At 33.9% G+C, this 12791-nt stretch overlaps 6 non-coding genes across 6 annotated transcripts; all 6 read right to left on the bottom strand.

The window, feature by feature from the left end:
* Nucleotides 1–1157: 1157 nt before the first annotated feature.
* On the bottom strand, nucleotides 1158–1230 carry TRNAA-AGC (transfer RNA alanine (anticodon AGC)). Its single transcript has one exon. It is a non-coding gene; the product is annotated as a tRNA-Ala (tRNA).
* A 3523-nt stretch (nucleotides 1231–4753) lies between these two features.
* TRNAA-AGC (transfer RNA alanine (anticodon AGC)) lies at nucleotides 4754–4826 on the bottom strand. The gene has a single exon. It is a non-coding gene; the product is annotated as a tRNA-Ala (tRNA).
* A 286-nt stretch (nucleotides 4827–5112) lies between these two features.
* On the bottom strand, nucleotides 5113–5185 carry TRNAA-AGC (transfer RNA alanine (anticodon AGC)). The gene has a single exon. It is a non-coding gene; the product is annotated as a tRNA-Ala (tRNA).
* Nucleotides 5186–8351: 3166 nt separating this feature from the next.
* On the bottom strand, nucleotides 8352–8424 carry TRNAA-AGC (transfer RNA alanine (anticodon AGC)). Its single transcript has one exon. It is a non-coding gene; the product is annotated as a tRNA-Ala (tRNA).
* Nucleotides 8425–8710: 286 nt separating this feature from the next.
* On the bottom strand, nucleotides 8711–8783 carry TRNAA-AGC (transfer RNA alanine (anticodon AGC)). Its single transcript has one exon. It is a non-coding gene; the product is annotated as a tRNA-Ala (tRNA).
* Nucleotides 8784–12672: 3889 nt separating this feature from the next.
* Nucleotides 12673–12745, bottom strand: TRNAA-AGC (transfer RNA alanine (anticodon AGC)). Its single transcript has one exon. It is a non-coding gene; the product is annotated as a tRNA-Ala (tRNA).
* Between the last annotated feature and the right edge of the window lie 46 nt (nucleotides 12746–12791).

Genomic DNA, 12791 nt, shown 5'->3' with positions numbered 1-12791 from the left:
CAACCCTTTTTTTATGGAACTACTACGAATGCCTAATAAAAGCACTTGATTTGCAAAATGACAAAACAAAAACATATGGGGAATGCGAGCATCGATCTCTCTACCTCTCGCATGCTAAGCGAGCGCTCTACCATTTGAGCTAATTCCCCATGAGCACATGTGACTTTTCAGAATAAAGGCACTGGAAGATCATGTCATTATATATTGAAAGTTTTTAAAAGCTTTCCTTCAAAATATTCTCTTTTTATAGAAAACATAAAGTTTCTCTCCCATTTTTGAGTTTTGTAATGTCTTTATAAATATTTAAACACTAATTATCCATGCCAGCTGAGGTTTCTGTGTCTGCAATCATAAAAAACAACCCATTTTTCTATGGAACTACTACGAATGCCTATTAAAAGCACTTGAATTGCAAAATGACAAAACAAAAACATATGGAGTATGCGAGCATCAATCTCCCTACTTCTCGCATGCTAAGCGAGCACTCTACCATTTGAGCTAATTCCCCATGAGCACATGTGACTTTTCAGAATAAAGGCACTGGAAGATCATATCATTATACATTGAAAGTTTTTATAAGCTTTCCTTCAAAATATTCTCTTTTCATAGAAAACATAAAGTTTCTCTCCCATTTTTGAGTTTTGTAATGTCTTTAAAAATAGTTTAAACACTAATTCTCCATGCCAGCCGAGGTTTCTGTGTCTGCAATCATAAAAAAAACAACATTTTTCTATGGAACTACTACGAATGCCTAATAAAAGCACTTGAATTGTAAAATGACAAAACAAAAACATATGGAGTATGCGAGCATCGATCTCGCTACCTCTCGCATCCTAAGCGAGCGCTCTACCATTTGAGCTAATTCCCCATGAGCACATATGACTTTTCATAATAAAGGCACTGGAAGATCATATCATTATATATTGAAAGTTTTTATAAGCTTTCCTTCAAAATATTCTCTTTTCATAGAAAACATAAAGTTTCTCTCCCTATTTTTGAGTTTTGTAATGTCTTTTAAAATAGTTTAAACACTAATTCTCCATGCCAGCTGAGGTTTCTATGTCTGCAATCATAAAAAAACAACCCATTTTTTTATGGAATTACTACGAATGCCTAATAAAAGCACTTGAATTGCAAAATGACAAAACAAAAACATATGGAGAATGCGAGCATCGATCTCGCTACCTCTCGCATGCTAAGCGAGCGCTCTACCATTTGAGCTAATTCCCCATGAGCACATGTGACTTTTCAGAATAAAGGCACTGGAAGATCATGTCATTATATATTGAAAGTTTTTAAAAGCTTTCCTTCAAAATATTCTCTTTTTATAGAAAACATAAAGTTTCTCTCCCATTTTTGAGTTTTGTAATGTCTTTATAAATATTTAAACACTAATTCTCCATGCCAGCTGAGGTTTCTGTGTCTGCAATCATAAAAAACAACCCATTTTTCTATGGAACTACTACGAATGCCTATTAAAAGCACTTGAATTGCAAAATGACAAAACAAAAACATATGGAGTATGCGAGCATCAATCTCCCTACCTCTCGCATGCTAAGCGAGCGCTCTACCATTTGAGCTAATTCCCCATGAGCACATGTGACTTTTCAGAATAAAGGCACTGGAAGATCATATCATTATATATTGAAAGTTTTTATAAGCTTTCCTTCAAAATATTCTCTTTTTATAGAAACATAAAGTTTCTCTCCCATTTTTGAGTTTTGTAATGTCTTTAAAAATAGTTTAAACACTAATTCTCCATGCCAGCCGAGGTTTCTGTGTCTGCAATCATAAAAAAAAAAAACATTTTTCTATGGAACTACTACGAATGCCTAATAAAAGCACTTGAATTGCAAAATGACAAAACAAAAACATATGGAGTATGCGAGCATCGATCTCGCTACCTCTCGCATCCTAAGCGAGCGCTCTACCTTTTGAGCTTATTCCCCATGAGCACATATGACTTTTCAGAATAAAGGCACTGGAAGATCATATCATTATATATTGAAAGTTTTTATAAGCTTTCCTTCAAAATATTCTCTTTTCATAGAAAACATAAAGTTTCTCTCCCTATTTTTGAGTTTTGTAATGTCTGTAAAAATAGTTTAAACACTAATTCTCCATGCCAGCTGAGGTTTCTATGTCTGCAATCATAAAAAACAACCTATTTTTTTATGGAACTACTACGAATGCCTAATAAAAGCACTTGAATTGCAAAATGACAAAACAAAAACAAATGGAGTATGCGAGCATCGATCTCGCTACCTCTCGCATGCTAAGCGAGCGCTCTACCATTTGAGCTAATTCCCCATGAGCACATGTGACTTTTCAGAATAAAGGCACTGGAAGATCATATCATTATACATTGAAAGTTTTTATAAGCTTTCCTTCAAAATATTCTCTTTTTATAGAAAACATAAAGTTTCTCTCCCATTTTTGAGTTTTGTAATGTCTTTACAAATATTTAAACACTAATTCTCCATGCCAGCTGAGGTTTCTATGTCTGCAATCATAAAAAACAATGCATTTTTCTATGGAACTACTACGAATGCCTAATAAAAGCACTTGAATTGCAAAATGACAAAACAAAAACATATGGAGAATGCGAGCATCGATCTCGCTACTTCTCGCATGCTAAGCGAGCGCTCTACTATTTGAGCTAATCCCCCATGAGCACATGTGACTTTTCAGAATAAAGGCACTGGAAGATCATATCATTATACATTGAAAGTTTTTATAAGCTTTCCTTCAAAATATTCTCTTTTTATAGAAAACATAAAGTTTCTCTCCCATTTTTGAGTTTTGTAATGTCTTTATAAATAGTTTAAACACTAATTCTCCATGCCAGCTGAGGTTTCTATGTCTGCAATCATAAAAAACAACCCATTTTTTTATGGAACTACTACGAATTCCTAATAAAAGCACTTGAATTGCAAAATGACAAAACAAAAACATATGGAGAATGCGAGCATCGATCTCGCTACCTCTCGCATGCTAAGCAAGCTCTCTACCATTTGAGCTAATTCCCCATGAGCACATGTGACTTTTCAGAATAAAGGCACTGGAAGATCATATCATTATACATTGAAAGTTTTTATAAGCTTTCGTTCAAAATATTCTCTTTTTATAGAAAACATAAAGTTTCTCTCCTATTTTTGAGTTTTGTAATGTCTTTATAAATAGTTTAAACACTAATTCTCCATGCCAGCTGAGGTTTCTGTGTCTGCAATCATAAAAAACAACCCATTTTTTTATGGAACTGCTACGAATGCCTAATAAAAGCACTTGATTTGCAAAATGACAAAACAAAAACATATGGAGAATGCGAGCATCGATCTCGCTACCTCTCGCATGCTAAGTGAGCGCTCTACCATTTGAGCTAATTCCCCATGAGCACATGTGACCTTTCAGAATAAAGGCACTGGAAGATCATGTCATTATATATTGAAAGTTTTTATAAGCTTTCCTTCAAAATATTCTCTTTTTATAGAAAACATAAAGTTTCTCTCCCATTTTTGAGTTTTGTAATGTCTTTACAAATATTTAAACACTATTTCTCCATGCCAGCTGAGGTTTCTATGTCTGCAATCATAAAAAACAACCCATTTTTTTTATGGAACTACTACGAATGCCTAATAAAAGCACTTGAATTGCAAAATGACAAAACAAAAACATATGGAGAACGCGAACATCGATCTCGCTACCTCTCGCATGCTAAGCGAGCGCTCTACCATTTGAGCTAATTCCCCATGAGCACATGTGACTTTTCAGAATAAAGGCACTGGAAGATCATGTCATTATATATTGAAAGTTTTTATAAGCTTTCCTTCAAAATATTCTCTTTTCATAGAAAACATAAAGTTTCTCTCCTATTTTTGAGTTTTGTAATGTCTTTATAAATATTTAAACACTAATTCTCCATGCCAGCTAAGGTTTCTGTGTCTGCAATCATAAAAAACAACTCATTTTTTTATGGAACTACTACGAATGCCTAATAAAAGCACTTGAATTGCAAAATGACAAAACAAAAACATATGGAGAATGCGAGCATCGATCTTGCTACCTCTCGCATGCTAAGCGAGCGCTCTACTATTTGAGCTAATTCCCCATGAGCACATGTGACTTTTCAGAATAAAGGCACTGGAAGATCATATCATTATATATTGAAAGTTTTTATAAGCTTTCCTTTAAAATATTCTCTTTTCATAGAAAACATAAAGTTTCTCTCCCATTTTTGAGTTTTGTAATGTCTTTAAAAATAGTTTAAACACTAATTCTCCATGCCAGCTGAGGTTTCTATGTCTGCAATCATAAAAAAACAACCCATTTTTTATGGAACTACTACGAATGCCTAATAAAAGCACTTGAATTGCAAAATGACAAAACAAAAACATATGGAGAATGCGAGCATCGATCTCGCTATCTCTCGCATGCTAAGCGAGCGCTCTACCATTTGAGCTAATTCCCCATGAGCACATGTGACTTTTCAGAATAAAGGCACTGGAAGATCATGTCATTATATATTGAAAGTTTTTATAAGCTTTCCTTCAAAATATTCTCTTTTTATAGAAAACATAAAGTTTCTCTCCCATTTTTGAGTTTTGTAATGTCTTTACAAATATTTAAACACTAATTCTCCATGCCAGCTGAGGTTTCTATGTCTGCAATCATAAAAAACAACCCATTTTCTATGGAACTACTACGAATGCCTAATAAAAGCACTTGAATTGCAAAATGACAAAACAAAAATATATGGAGAATGCGAGCATCGATCTCGCTACCTCTCGCATGCTAAGCGAGCGCTCTACCATTTGAGCTAATTCCCCATGAGCACATGTGACTTTTCAGAATAAAGGCACTGGAAGATCATATCATTATACATTGAAAGTTTATATAAGCTTTCCTTCAAAATATTCTCTTTTTATAGAAAACATAAAGTTTCTCTCCCATTTTTGAGTTTTGTAATGTCTTTACAAATATTTAAACACTAATTATCCATGCCAGCTGAGGTTTCTATGTCTGCAATCATAAAAAACAACCCATTTTTTTATGGAACTACTACGAATGCCTAATAAAAGCACTTGATTTGCAAAATGACAAAACAAAAACATATGGAGAATGCGAGCATCGATCTCGCTACCTCTCGCATGCTAAGCGAGCGCTCTACCATTTGAGCTAATTCCCCATGAGCACATGTAACTTTTCAGAATAAAGGCACTGGAAGATCATATCATTATACATTGAAAGTTTATATAAGCTTTCCTTCAAAATATTCTCTTTTTATAGAAAACATAAAGTTTCTCTCCCATTTTTGAGTTTTGTAATGTCTTTACAAATATTTAAACACTAATTCTCCATGCCAGCTGAGGTTTCTATGTCTGCAATCATAAAAAACAACCCATTTTTCTATGGAACTACTACGAATGCCTAATAAAAGCACTTGAATTGCAAAATGACAAAACAAAAATATATGGAGAATGCGAGCATCGATCTCGCTACCTCTCGCATGCTAAGCGAGCGCTCTACCATTTAAGCTAATTTCCCATGAGCACATGTGACATTTCAGAATAAAGGCACTGGAAGATCATATCATTATATATTGAAAGTTTTTCTAAGCTTTCCTTCAAAATATTCTCTTTTCATAGAAAACATAAAGTTTCTCTCCCATTTTTGAGTTTTGTAATGTCTTTAAAAATAGTTTAAACACTAATTCTCCATGCCAGCTGAGGTTTCTATGTCTGCAATCATAAAAAACAACCCATTTTTTTTATGGAACTACTACGAATGCCTAATAAAAGCACTTGAATTGCAAAATGACAAAACAAAAACATATGGAGAATGCGAGCATCGATCTCGCTACCTTTCGCATGCTAAGCGAGCGCTCTACCATTTGAGCTAATTCCCCATGAGCACATGTGACTTTTCAGAATAAAGGCACTGGAAGATCATGTCATTATATATTGAAAGTTTTTATAAGCTTTCCTTCAAAATATTCTCTTTTCATAGAAAACACAAAGTTTCTCTCCCATTTTTGAGTTTTGTAATGTCTTTATAAATATTTAAACACTAATTCTCCATGCCAGCTGAGGTTTCTGTGTCTGCAATCATAAAAAACAACCCATTTTTTTATGGAACTACTACGAATGCCTAATAAAAGCACTTGAATTGCAAAATGACAAAACAAAAACATATGGAGAATGCGAGCATCGATATCGCTACCTCTCGCATGCTAAGCGAGCGCTCTACTATTTGAGCTAATTCCCCATGAGCACATGTGACTTTTCAGAATAAAGGCACTGGAAGATCATATCATTATATATTGAAAGTTTTTATAAGCTTTCCTTCAAAATGTTCTCTTTTCATAGAAAACATAAAGTTTCTCTCCCATTTTTGAGTTTTGTAATGTCTTTAAAAATAGTTTAAACACTAATTCTCCATGCCAGCCGAGGTTTCTGTGTCTGCAATCATAAAAAAAAAAAAAACATTTTTCTATGGAACTACTACGAATGCCTAATAAAAGCACTTGAATTGCAAAATGACAAAACAAAAACATATGGAGTATGCGAGCATCAATCTCGCTACCTCTCGCATCCTAAGCGAGCGCTCTACCTTTTGAGCTTATTTCCCATGAGCACATATGACTTTTCAGAATAAAGGCACTGGAAGATCATATCATTATATATTGAAAGTTTTTATAAGCTTTCCTTCAAAATATTCTCTTTTCATAGAAAACATAAAGTTTCTCTCCCTATTTTTGAGTTTTGTAATGTCTTTTAAAATAGTTTAAACACTAATTCTCCATGCCAACTGAGGTTTCTATGTCTGCAATCATAAAAAACAACCCATTTTTTTATGGAACTACTACGAATGCCTAATAAAAGCACTTGAATTGCAAAATGACAAAACAAAAACATATGGAGAAAGCGAGCATCGATCTCGCTATCTCTCGCATGCTAAGCGAGCGCTCTACCATTTGAGCTAATTCCCCATGAGCACATGTGACTTTTCAGAATAAAGGCACTGGAAGATCATGTCATTATATATTGAAAGTTTTTATAAGCTTTCCTTCAAAATATTCTCTTTTTATAGAAAACATAAAGTTTCTCTCCCATTTTTGAGTTTTGTAATGTCTTTACAAATATTTAAACACTAATTCTCCATGCCAGCTGAGGTTTCTATGTCTGCAATCATAAAAAACAACCCATTTTTCTATGGAACTACTACGAATGCCTAATAAAAGCACTTGAATTGCAAAATGACAAAACAAAAACATATGGAGAATGCGAGCATTGATCTCGCTACCTCTCACATGCTAAGCGAGCGCTCTACCATTTGAGCTAATTCCCCATGAGAACATGTGACTTTTCAGAATAAAGGCACTGGAAGATCATATCATTATACATTGAAAGTTTTTATAAGCTTTCCTTCAAAATATTCTCTTTTCATAGAAAACATAAAGTTTCTCTCCTATTTTTGAGTTTTGTAATGTCTTTATAAATATTTAAACACTAATTCTCCATGCCAGCTAAGGTTTCTGTGTCTGCAATCATAAAAAACAACTCATTTTTTTATGGAACTACTACGAATGCCTAATAAAAGCACTTGAATTGCAAAATGACAAAACAAAAACATATGGAGAATGCGAGCATCGATCTTGCTACCTCTCGCATGCTAAGCGAGCGCTCTACTATTTGAGCTAATTCCCCATGAGCACATGTGACTTTTCAGAATAAAGGCACTGGAAGATCATATCATTATATATTGAAAGTTTTTATAAGCTTTCCTTTAAAATATTCTCTTTTCATAGAAAACATAAAGTTTCTCTCCCATTTTTGAGTTTTGTAATGTCTTTAAAAATAGTTTAAACACTAATTCTCCATGCCAGCTGAGGTTTCTATGTCTGCAATCATAAAAAAACAACCCATTTTTTATGGAACTACTACGAATGCCTAATAAAAGCACTTGAATTGCAAAATGACAAAACAAAAACATATGGAGAATGCGAGCATCGATCTCGCTATCTCTCGCATGCTAAGCGAGCGCTCTACCATTTGAGCTAATTCCCCATGAGCACATGTGACTTTTCAGAATAAAGGCACTGGAAGATCATGTCATTATATATTGAAAGTTTTTATAAGCTTTCCTTCAAAATATTCTCTTTTTATAGAAAACATAAAGTTTCTCTCCCATTTTTGAGTTTTGTAATGTCTTTACAAATATTTAAACACTAATTCTCCATGCCAGCTGAGGTTTCTATGTCTGCAATCATAAAAAACAACCCATTTTCTATGGAACTACTACGAATGCCTAATAAAAGCACTTGAATTGCAAAATGACAAAACAAAAATATATGGAGAATGCGAGCATCGATCTCGCTACCTCTCGCATGCTAAGCGAGCGCTCTACCATTTGAGCTAATTCCCCATGAGCACATGTGACTTTTCAGAATAAAGGCACTGGAAGATCATATCATTATACATTGAAAGTTTATATAAGCTTTCCTTCAAAATATTCTCTTTTTATAGAAAACATAAAGTTTCTCTCCCATTTTTGAGTTTTGTAATGTCTTTACAAATATTTAAACACTAATTATCCATGCCAGCTGAGGTTTCTATGTCTGCAATCATAAAAAACAACCCATTTTTTTATGGAACTACTACGAATGCCTAATAAAAGCACTTGATTTGCAAAATGACAAAACAAAAACATATGGAGAATGCGAGCATCGATCTCGCTACCTCTCGCATGCTAAGCGAGCGCTCTACCATTTGAGCTAATTCCCCATGAACACATGTAACTTTTCAGAATAAAGGCACTGGAAGATCATATCATTATACATTGAAAGTTTATATAAGCTTTCCTTCAAAATATTCTCTTTTTATAGAAAACATAAAGTTTCTCTCCCATTTTTGAGTTTTGTAATGTCTTTACAAATATTTAAACACTAATTCTCCATGCCAGCTGAGGTTTCTATGTCTGCAATCATAAAAAACAACCCATTTTTCTATGGAACTACTACGAATGCCTAATAAAAGCACTTGAATTGCAAAATGACAAAACAAAATATATGGAGAATGCGAGCATCGATCTCGCTACCTCTCGCATGCTAAGCGAGCGCTCTACCATTTAAGCTAATTTCCCATGAGCACATGTGACATTTCAGAATAAAGGCACTGGAAGATCATATCATTATATATTGAAAGTTTTTCTAAGCTTTCCTTCAAAATATTCTCTTTTCATAGAAAACATAAAGTTTCTCTCCCATTTTTGAGTTTTGTAATGTCTTTAAAAATAGTTTAAACACTAATTCTCCATGCCAGCTGAGGTTTCTATGTCTGCAATCATAAAAAACAACCCATTTTTTTTATGGAACTACTACGAATGCCTAATAAAAGCACTTGAATTGCAAAATGACAAAACAAAAACATATGGAGAATGCGAGCATCGATCTCGCTACCTTTCGCATGCTAAGCGAGCGCTCTACCATTTGAGCTAATTCCCCATGAGCACATGTGACTTTTCAGAATAAAGGCACTGGAAGATCATGTCATTATATATTGAAAGTTTTTATAAGCTTTCCTTCAAAATATTCTCTTTTCATAGAAAACACAAAGTTTCTCTCCCATTTTTGAGTTTTGTAATGTCTTTATAAATATTTAAACACTAATTCTCCATGCCAGCTGAGGTTTCTGTGTCTGCAATCATAAAAAACAACCCATTTTTTTATGGAACTACTACGAATGCCTAATAAAAGCACTTGAATTGCAAAATGACAAAACAAAAACATATGGAGAATGCGAGCATCGATATCGCTACCTCTCGCATGCTAAGCGAGCGCTCTACTATTTGAGCTAATTCCCCATGAGCACATGTGACTTTTCAGAATAAAGGCACTGGAAGATCATATCATTATATATTGAAAGTTTTTATAAGCTTTCCTTCAAAATGTTCTCTTTTCATAGAAAACATAAAGTTTCTCTCCCATTTTTGAGTTTTGTAATGTCTTTAAAAATAGTTTAAACACTAATTCTCCATGCCAGCCGAGGTTTCTGTGTCTGCAATCATAAAAAAAACAAAACATTTTTCTATGGAACTACTACGAATGCCTAATAAAAGCACTTGAATTGCAAAATGACAAAACAAAAACATATGGAGTATGCGAGCATCAATCTCGCTACCTCTCGCATCCTAAGCGAGCGCTCTACCTTTTGAGCTTATTTCCCATGAGCACATATGACTTTTCAGAATAAAGGCACTGGAAGATCATATCATTATATATTGAAAGTTTTTATAAGCTTTCCTTCAAAATATTCTCTTTTCATAGAAAACATAAAGTTTCTCTCCCTATTTTTGAGTTTTGTAATGTCTTTTAAAATAGTTTAAACACTAATTCTCCATGCCAACTGAGGTTTCTATGTCTGCAATCATAAAAAACAACCCATTTTTTTATGGAACTACTACGAATGCCTAATAAAAGCACTTGAATTGCAAAATGACAAAACAAAAACATATGGAGAAAGCGAGCATCGATCTCGCTATCTCTCGCATGCTAAGCGAGCGCTCTACCATTTGAGCTAATTCCCCATGAGCACATGTGACTTTTCAGAATAAAGGCACTGGAAGATCATGTCATTATATATTGAAAGTTTTTATAAGCTTTCCTTCAAAATATTCTCTTTTTATAGAAAACATAAAGTTTCTCTCCCATTTTTGAGTTTTGTAATGTCTTTAAAAATAGTTTAAACACTAATTCTCCATGCCAGCTGAGGTTTCTATGTCTGCAATCATAAAAAACAACCCATTTTTTTTATGGAACTACTACGAATGCCTAATAAAAGCACTTGAATTGCAAAATGACAAAACAAAAACATATGGAGAATGCGAGCATCGATCTCGCTACCTTTCGCATGCTAAGCGAGCGCTCTACCATTTGAGCTAATTCCCCATGAGCACATGTGACTTTTCAGAATAAAGGCACTGGAAGATCATGTCATTATATATTGAAAGTTTTTATAAGCTTTCCTTCAAAATATTCTCTTTTCATAGAAAACACAAAGTTTCTCTCCCATTTTTGAGTTTTGTAATGTCTTTATAAATATTTAAACACTAATTCTCCATGCCAGCTGAGGTTTCTGTGTCTGCAATCATAAAAAACAACCCATTTTTTTATGGAACTACTACGAATGCCTAATAAAAGCACTTGAATTGCAAAATGACAAAACAAAAACATATGGAGAATGCGAGCATCGATATCGCTACCTCTCGCATGCTAAGCGAGCGCTCTACTATTTGAGCTAATTCCCCATGAGCACATGTGACTTTTCAGAATAAAGGCACTGGAAGATCATATCATTATATATTGAAAGTTTTTATAAGCTTTCCTTCAAAATGTTCTCTTTTCATAGAAAACATAAAGTTTCTCTCCCATTTTTGAGTTTTGTAATGTCTTTAAAAATAGTTTAAACACTAATTCTCCATGCCAGCCGAGGTTTCTGTGTCTGCAATCATAAAAAAAACAAAACATTTTTCTATGGAACTACTACGAATGCCTAATAAAAGCACTTGAATTGCAAAATGACAAAACAAAAACATATGGAGTATGCGAGCATCAATCTCGCTACCTCTCGCATCCTAAGCGAGCGCTCTACCTTTTGAGCTTATTTCCCATGAGCACATATGACTTTTCAGAATAAAGGCACTGGAAGATCATATCATTATATATTGAAAGTTTTTATAAGCTTTCCTTCAAAATATTCTCTTTTCATAGAAAACATAAAGTTTCTCTCCCTATTTTTGAGTTTTGTAATGTCTTTTAAAATAGTTTAAACACTAATTCTCCATGCCAACTGAGGTTTCTATGTCTGCAATCATAAAAAACAACCCATTTTTTTATGGAACTACTACGAATGCCTAATAAAAGCACTTGAATTGCAAAATGACAAAACAAAAACATATGGAGAAAGCGAGCATCGATCTCGCTATCTCTCGCATGCTAAGCGAGCGCTCTACCATTTGAGCTAATTCCCCATGAGCACATGTGACTTTTCAGAATAAAGGCACTGGAAGATCATGTCATTATATATTGAAAGTTTTTATAAGCTTTCCTTCAAAATATTCTCTTTTTATAGAAAACATAAAGTTTCTCTCCCATTTTTGAGTTTTGTAATGTCTTTACAAATATTTAAACACTAATTCTCCATGCCAGCTGAGGTTTCTATGTCTGCAATCATAAAAAACAACCCATTTTTCTATGGAACTACTACGAATGCCTAATAAAAGCACTTGAATTGCAAAATGACAAAACAAAAACATATGGAGAATGCGAGCATTGATCTCGCTACCTCTCACATGCTAAGCGAGCGCTCTACCATTTGAGCTAATTCCCCATGAGAACATGTGACTTTTCAGAATAAAGGCACTGGAAGATCATATCATTATACATTGAAAGTTTATATAAGCTTTCCTTCAAAATATTCTCTTTTCATAGAAAACATAAAGTTTCTCTCCCATTTTTGAGTTTTGTAATGTCTTTACAAATATTTAAACACTAATTCTCCATGCCAGCTGAGGTTTCTATGTCTGCAATCATAAAAAACAACCCATTTTTCTATGGAACTACTACGAATGCCTAATAAAAGCACTTGAATTGCAAAATGACAAAACAAAAACATATGGAGAATGCGAGCATCGATCTCGCTACCTCTCGCATGCTAAGCGAGCGCTCTACCATTTGAGCTAATTCCCCATGAGCACATGTGACTTTTCAGAATAAAGGCACTGGAAGATCATAT

This window comes from Pseudophryne corroboree, unplaced genomic scaffold (genome assembly GCF_028390025.1).
Source record: "Pseudophryne corroboree isolate aPseCor3 unplaced genomic scaffold, aPseCor3.hap2 scaffold_2993, whole genome shotgun sequence".
Taxonomy (NCBI): domain Eukaryota; kingdom Metazoa; phylum Chordata; class Amphibia; order Anura; family Myobatrachidae; genus Pseudophryne; species Pseudophryne corroboree.
This window is presented reverse-complemented; position numbering and strand designations above follow the sequence as displayed.